Genomic DNA, 8,288 nt, shown 5'->3' with positions numbered 1-8,288 from the left:
GCTGCTAAGAGAACGCTGCCCGAACCTGTGCAACCTGTTCCTAAGGCTGATCCAGGGGCTGATCGTAAAGCCATGCGCCTGGCTATTAAGATCTTGCAGGATGCACTCGCAGCAGGTAAGTCTTCCTTTTGACTCAGCTATCTGTTTGCTATCTCAATTGTCTATTTTTGACTCATTTCTGGCAAACAAGCAGGGGGAGATGTGGACTCAGAATCTGATGAGTGAAGGGGTTGTGTGTTTGTGGGGGAGCTTGCTCTGTTGCTTGCTCTGTTTTCTAATGTTTTATTGATCCTTGAACTTGAACCTTGTTTTTCGTTTTGGTCTGTAATAAGTTTTTGAACCTGCATTGGACATTTTTATGGTATGTTGTTTTTGTGTTTCCCCTAGCTCGTGTGTGGTGTTTTTGTGTCCAATGTCTTTTTCAGGTTAAGATGCATCGGTTGCTTGTTTATCAAACTGAGTCAAAACGGGGGAGATTGAAAATGCAGGTGAGTGATGTGATTATTCTCTTAGATCTATATTAGGGTTAGTTTAGATAGAAAAGAGAAGAGTGGTTAGATTTATTCTTGTATTCATTAACTTGTTTATTAAAAATAAATATAAAAGTGTTGACTTAACGCGTTTCCAAGCAGAAGTGTGTGTGTTGTAACCTCTATACGTTTTCAAATTAAAGAGTAACTGAAGTTAGGAAAAAAATCCTTCCTAATCAAATTAAATAGTTGTTTAGTAAAATCCTTAAGATTGATGATTTCACCATAATATTTAGGTTTAACGGATATTTCTGTAATCTTTTTATATACATAAATCCATGTGTGTAGCAAAGATATTCACCTAGTTAAAAAGAATAAAGGGTAGGGATATTTCATTTAAGGTAGGAGCGTAATCATCGAACATAAGGGTGAACGTGAACATTCTTAACTTTTTTTTTTGTCAAGTGAACATTCTTAACTTCTCGGTTAATATATTAGACTAGGTACAGCACCCGTGCGTTGCACGGGAGTATCACTATTAAAATTTAATTTTTTCATATAATTTGATGTTATACTTTAATTTCTTTAAGCTATACTTTTTTAAAAAAAATAGGCTATGTATTTTACCCCATATATAATCCCAAAGATCTGATTGTAAAAGACAATGTGAATCTTTAAATCATGTTAAACTTAGAAGTGCATATATTTCATTTAAAAAAAAAAATTGTTTCTAATTGGGTATCTGTTATTGGCTTTGCCAGCCATAAATTTGATAAAGCCAATTATGTGTAAGTTAAATTTGACAAAGCCAATTAAATTCCTTTTTTAATGGAAAATCAAAGGATTAATTTAGGTCGATTTGATTTTCTTTCGGTTTGTAGTATATTTGATTAATTATGTCCTGATATTTTGGAAAAACGTTAATTTCAATTAGAGTAATCACACTTATTTGTTTAATATTGCAATAATCAATCATACGTCATTTACATCTATAATCTAGGAAATTACGCAATTATCATCTTAACTGAAAATAGTAAATTGATAGACCGTATGATATTATTCTCGTCCTTTTTCAATTGAATTTAGCAGTTAATTTGGAATCTAATATTCATTTTCTGTTTGATTGATAATCCCCTAAACCATAGAAGAAAAACGTTACTATCATCTTAATGAAAAAAAATTGTTAGGCCTGTCAGATTCTATTCATTTTTTTCTACTGAATTAGGAGTTTCTTTGTAATCGAATATTTGGTTTGTGTTTAATTGATACTGGTAATCTCCGACGTATCATAGGAAAAATTATCCAAAATAGCGCATCAATCAACAAATTTATAACCCTTCACTATTGTGATTTCATTCAATCAACATCCCCTGAATATTGTCAATACTAAATCCAACTAAAATTTTGTACTTGATTAACTATTAAGAGGAAAAGAAAGAATAATATTTTAGATTTATTTAATTATTTGAATCGAAAGAACTAATTAGTATGCATTTGTTCCCGACATGACGTGATAGGGTGAATTTTTAAAATAACAGAATATTTAGCGGTATAATTATATAATTATTGGTGTGAGGCAAAAATTTATGTGATGAGTAGAAATATTTGAATATTGTCAATATTCTGTTATTTTGAAAATTCAAATTTATTTAATTATTCGAATGAAATACAATAAATAATAAAATTCATACATTATCGTGCTTATCCCAAAATATTAATACACATAAAGTTTTTTATTTCTTCAAAGTAGTAGTTATGTAGTTATTTTGATTCTCTTTCTGGGATTTGGTAAACTGTTTCCTTTGGTTAAATACTGAAACAGAATTTTAATCTTATGTGTCTGGTCACTTGCTTCATGACGTACCGCTTTTGAAACGTGTTCAAATGTAAGATAGATCTTGTTAGTTAGGAGTTGGATATGTAAAGAAATTAAACTGACAACTTGATTATCATAAAACTTTGAATACTTACCGAGTAAAGGTTCACAATTGGTAAAAAATCCTGTTTTTCTTTTTTTGACACTGTTTTTCCACCACATTATAAACAAATTATATTGGTAGATGACTGGATTGGCTATTACGCTCAAACCATGGTGTTACATGATTTACGTAAAGCTTGGTGAAAGAAGGTATGTGATTATTGAAGATATATTTTTTTTGTTTGCTCTGGCTATTACGCTCGAAGAATGTATATATAGGTGTGGATAGGTATGTGTATAGGGTTTTCGTTTATGGGTTTTTTTTTTGCCAATAAATACAATGGCACAAAGATGTAATTAATTAGAAAATTTGAGGGGACTTTGCTAAATGATGCACTGAGCTCTGTAATGTTGATACATCAGCTTTTTCACCAAAATGTTTCTCTTTTAATATATAGGGGATAACTAAATTATATGATAAAGAACAAAATGAGATGTTTCACATTAATATGTTAAATTAGACATTCAAAACTGTGCACTTGTTTAGTTATTCTTTGAAGAAAGAATTACTCAAATGTTATCCAAAAGTTGGTTTATTACTCATATCTAACAATCTTCTAAAAATTGCTCAAATGTTTATTGCTTTGGGTGTAATTATAATTTTACCCCTTGAGTTTAGTTTTTCGATTTTGATTTTTTTTTTTAAAGTACACATCAGCAAATTAAAATACACATCATTTTCGATTTTCCATGTCACTAGTCAGTTTTTTTTTCCCAGAATCGACAGTTTCTTTGTTTATATCAAATGAGAGGGAAAGTGAACAGTTTTCACTGTTCACAAAACCGCGAAAAAAAAAACTCTCTCTCTCTCTCGTCGACAAACCCTAATTCCGCCGGTGATACTCTGTCTTTGTCCACTCTCTCGCCGTCATCTCTCGCCGTCATCTCTCGCCGTCTTTGCTTGCTCTCTCTCTCTCTCTCTCTTTGTCGTCGCACTTTCTTTCTTCGTCGTCGCTCTCTCTCTCTTCGTCGTGTTCATTTTTGTCTACAGACGTCTTTGTTTACGAGTTCCGGTATGTGTCGAACCTTTATTTTTGAGTTTTCCGGCTGAATGTGGGTTTTTATAGATGGTTTACGGTTGATTGTCTTTGTTTACATATGACGGCTGATTTGTTAGATCTATTCAATTCGATGGCTGATTTACTGTTTGTTTTATGTTGTGGGTGAGTTATTTTATGCTTTACGGCTGATTTTTGCCATCGTTAATTTACATATGATGGCTGATTTGTTAGACCTATTCGATTCGATGGCTGATTTACTGTTTGTTTTATGTTGCGGCTGGGTTATTTTATGCTTTACGGCTGAGTTTTGTATTGGTGACTGAGTTATTTTATGCTTTACGGCTGAGTTATGTATTTGTGGCTGAGTTATTATATGCTTTGCGTCTAAGTTTGTCATATGTTATGGCTGATTTATTTTATGCTTTAATGCTGAATTATATTTATCAGATGGCTAATGTTATTTCTGAAGAACAAGCAAGGGATTACCCCCCAAAACTTTACCCAGAAAAGAAGTCTATTCTAGATGGTAAAAAAATTAATATCAATTTCAAGATGGCAGATTTTCCTGAGATTAGGGAACCAATAGGACATGATGCGTGGAATGAAACAAAGCAATTACCTATTGGAATAATTCCTAAGCTAGTTGATGGTGAATTCGTGTGGTCTGGTAAGGTTGTACATTTCCTACTATGTAACCAGTTAAGAATACATAAGAAGGAGCTTTGGTTTATCGTCGGTGGTTAACCTATCAGGTTTGGCCTGAATGAATTTGCTCATGTAACGGGGTTAAACATAGACCCAATGCCTACAGAAAGGTTTGAACTTAACGAGAAATACAAAGAGTTCTTCAGACTTTTGAAAGTGTCTGATGGGGAAGGTCCATCGCTAAATGAACTCAGGGCAGGAATAAAAGTGTGCATGTCGGGGATGGTTCCCTAAGCCCCGTAAATAGTTGGGGCTGTTGTTTTTTCAAGACATTGGATTTTATGCCATGCATCATAACTCTAGAATACCATTTGAAAGTGCAAAAAGAGTTTTTTGATGATGAAGCCATGAAGACTTATTCGTGGGGTCGGTCAGCATTTGAAGCTCTTTTTGATTCTATAAAGATGTTGAAGTCTAAGGGAAAGTCGTGCACCCTTAGTGGTTTTATACCCGTGTTACAGGTTTGGGCGTATGAGTCAGTCAAATGCTTTGGAGAACGATTTGGGAATGCAAAAACAGAAAATGGTGGCATACCGTTGCTTCAATGGGGTGGAAATCGTACACGTTCAACGATGGAATCCGTAATTGCTGAAGAGATCAGAGTGCTTGGTGAGGTAAGGTTTATTAGTGGCTGAGTGATTGTTTAGTAATGGCTGAGTTATGATTTAGTGATGAATGAGTATGATTTAGTGATGACTGAGTTATTATTTTGTAATGGCTGAGTTATTGTTTAGTGATGGCTGAGTTATTATTTAGTGATGGCTGAGTTATGATTTAGTGATGGTTGAGTTAAAACTTACTGATGGGTTTCATAATCTCTTATGTCACAGCTGCGTGTGACTAAAATGGTTATGAAGGATGATGTAAGCGAGCTATTTCATACGTGGCCAGATCAAGAAGACGACCCAGAACTTGATCGCCTTATCGAAGACATACATGAGGATAAGTTTGTTAAAGGTTTTTGGGATGTTAATGGGAGTGATAAGAAGAAAAAACTAAAAGTTAAAACAGTTGTTGAATCTGAATCTCCTCCCGCAAAGAAGCAGAAAGTCCAGAAGGTGGAAGTTTCCAACAGTCAGGGTGGTGAATCTGGTGAAGGAGCTGCACAGAAGAGGAAGAAGAAGAAAAAAGGAGTAAAGGTAAGTGATATGGTGTATAGTGAATTTATATTATATGTAATCTTTTGTTAGCTTGTTTATGATGGTTTCACTACTAGAAATAAGGGTTTTATTAGCATCTGAAAACTGCTATCTAACGATATAACAGCGATGTTGAAAACGCTATGACTGCTCCCATTATAATAGGTCTGACACTTTACATAGCGGTTTTTGTAACTGGTTATCGACATATTTGATAACATAGCTTTATTTTATATGAAGTTTTTAAATAGACAATAGCGCTTATTTTTTGCTGTTAATATACTGAATTATAGCATTTTTATAATACATACACAGTTTTTTATTTATATAAAATTGTATCTATACATACTACTTACTATATTTATATTGTATCTATACAAGCTGTATGTAATTTTAATTTGATTGTTTGCTTATTAAAAAATAACAATATTAATTGATATTATTAATAGTTATTTTACAGTAAGTAATTTTACAAAGCTAGTACATTATTTTTTATATATACATTTTACACTAATCCTATTGGGATTATTTGTCTTCAATTGTTTTGTGGGTTCTTATCATAAAAACACATTATGCTTTTTGTTTTATTCTATAATTTTGTTACAAAAAAACTCAGACAAAAAAAAAAACATCTACAGATTTTTCTTCTTAATCGAAACATCTTGAATAGCTCGTTTCTCAGCTTTTGTGGTCACCTCCATTCCAGTATTCCACTAGCCTTCTTGGTTGCACATCTCCTTCTCTTCACAAGGCTCTTGTGCTGCGTCCTGGAAGAGATCATAGTCAGAACCAGAACTCAATAGTTTTTGCCGAATAAAAACCAGAAAATTCTCAAATCAGATAAACAGATTTTAACGCAAAGAAACTCTTTTTAGGAAAGGGGTGGGAATTCGAATCAAGAAACAGATAAAAGTATAATGAATAATCTTAAATCGAATTCAAAGGCCTAAACTTTTCTATAATCAACAGCTCTAATCACTGAAACAACAAACCAACAAGAAACACAATTACCAAATCCGTAACAAAAATTCCCTAAATCTCATCAATTGCATTCATCCATTAACTTGCTCTACACATCAAAACACTAAGAACATTGAACCCCTAAAATATGAAAGCAAAGGAATAACCCTAAAAGAGCATATTGATTAGCTCTGCGACCATAGAATCGAAGAAGTAAGATTTACTTAAATTACTACTTAAATATAGACACAAGTTTGTTAAGCAAAGAGTAAACAACCATCAGATTTATGGAAACAAAGAAAGAAGGTGAAAAGTCTCCGTAGCTTGAATGGTTTCCCGTTGATGTTTCCAATGAGTCTGAGTTGCTCTGGTCAACGGTTGTCGGATCCATTTCAAGAAGGTGGCTGCGGTGTGGGTTGGTTGTTAAGATGGCAAATGGGCTCTTGTTGGGCTCTTATTATTAGGCCTTTTATCTTTTATCGGTGTTGTGTTTAAGATAGTAGTATACTCTCGATCATTTGTGAAGGTTATCGAATCATATATATAGAAAAGTAAGGTTTCACTCTCTCCATTGGTCCACTTGGCAATGCAATTTAAACAAAAAAAATATTTATATTAAAACATAAATTTAAAAACAATTAATTTACACATTTAACTCACATAATATAAAAATGAAATCATATAAATTCTCCTTATAAATTATGCATTAATTTTATTTTCTCCACTAAGTTGTATTAATCAATTGTATTAAAACAAAACAATAAATTAGAATTGTAACTCTCATTTTTCTAAATGTAATTTTTCATCATTTTTCTTCCTATAAATACTCATTATCTTATTCTCTTAAGCTATCACTCTTTCATTCTCTCATCTTCTTCCACTACTCTCAAATCTCTTTTTTGTTTTGTTTTGTTTTGTTTTGTATTTTCTTTTGTTATTGTTGTTGTATGGGTTATAAAAAATCAAATCAAATATCATTGTAAAAGCTTAGTTTTAGAGTTTGTATGATATGTATATTTTATATATTTATTTTAATCTTTTAAAATATTTATCTCCATTTTCTATTTTATATTAACATCATATAAGTCATTATTTTCATACTCCTTACAATATACACTACACAATAAGATCATAAAGTTGAAATGATCCATATGTAATTATTTATCTTACATATTCATGTATCATTTTTAATAATTTATAAAGATCAATATAATAATCCATTTATAAAGTCTATTTTGTTTTGTAAAGTCTATCAACTCTATTTGTAAAGACTATTTTGTTTTGTGATCCAATTGATAAATCTGCAAAGATCAATATAATATATATATTTTTTTTATGATTTAAGGTTTTTGAAAACAAAAAGAACATAATTAAATAATTGGTTTTTGTGTGTTTAATCAAAATAAAAAAATGATCCAAAAAAAAAATCATATTCAACTGGAACTTAAATATAAAAATAAAATATAATTTAAAAAATACAATTTAACTAAATTCTCTCAAGATGAAACCATTAGTATGAAATCTAGCACTATAAATTAAATTGATAAGTGAAAAAAAAACCAAAAAAATATAAATTATCTTTGGGGTTTTAAAAATTATTGAGATTGAAGAATTCATATAATTTTATAAGAAAACTAATTTAGTTTTTCACTTCAAAAGTAATATTTTTATATTTTGAAATATTATGTGTAGGTGTTGAGTTTATATCAACAAACAACCAAATCATGTAAATTTTGATTCGGCCACTTGATATTCCTTTTATTTTAGGTTATAAAAATTAAAATATTTATTTATAATTAAAGGCATGTAACTCCATTTAAATCAAATGTAACTCCTATCCAATAATTGTATAATAATTCATTCCTCCTACTAACTTATTTATCTTTCAAGAGAAAATATTTTTGGTTAAATTTTAATTTTTTTTTTTATTTTGGTTGGCTAAATTTATATTCATTTTTTGGTTGGCTAAATTAATATATTTCTCATGTAAAATTATTGTTAATAATATATTTCACATTTCAAAGTTTAAAGCAAT

At 30.8% G+C, this 8,288-nt stretch overlaps 1 long non-coding RNA gene across 1 annotated transcript; it reads right to left on the bottom strand.

The window, feature by feature from the left end:
• On the bottom strand, positions 5,796-6,658 carry LOC104710836. Its single transcript, XR_755094.2, has 2 exons — positions 6,531-6,658; positions 5,796-6,060 (listed from the first exon to the last, which is right to left on the bottom strand). It is a non-coding gene; the product is annotated as an uncharacterized LOC104710836 (long non-coding RNA).

This window comes from Camelina sativa, chromosome 9 (genome assembly GCF_000633955.1).
Source record: "Camelina sativa cultivar DH55 chromosome 9, Cs, whole genome shotgun sequence".
Classification (NCBI taxonomy): domain Eukaryota; kingdom Viridiplantae; phylum Streptophyta; class Magnoliopsida; order Brassicales; family Brassicaceae; genus Camelina; species Camelina sativa.
This window is presented reverse-complemented; position numbering and strand designations above follow the sequence as displayed.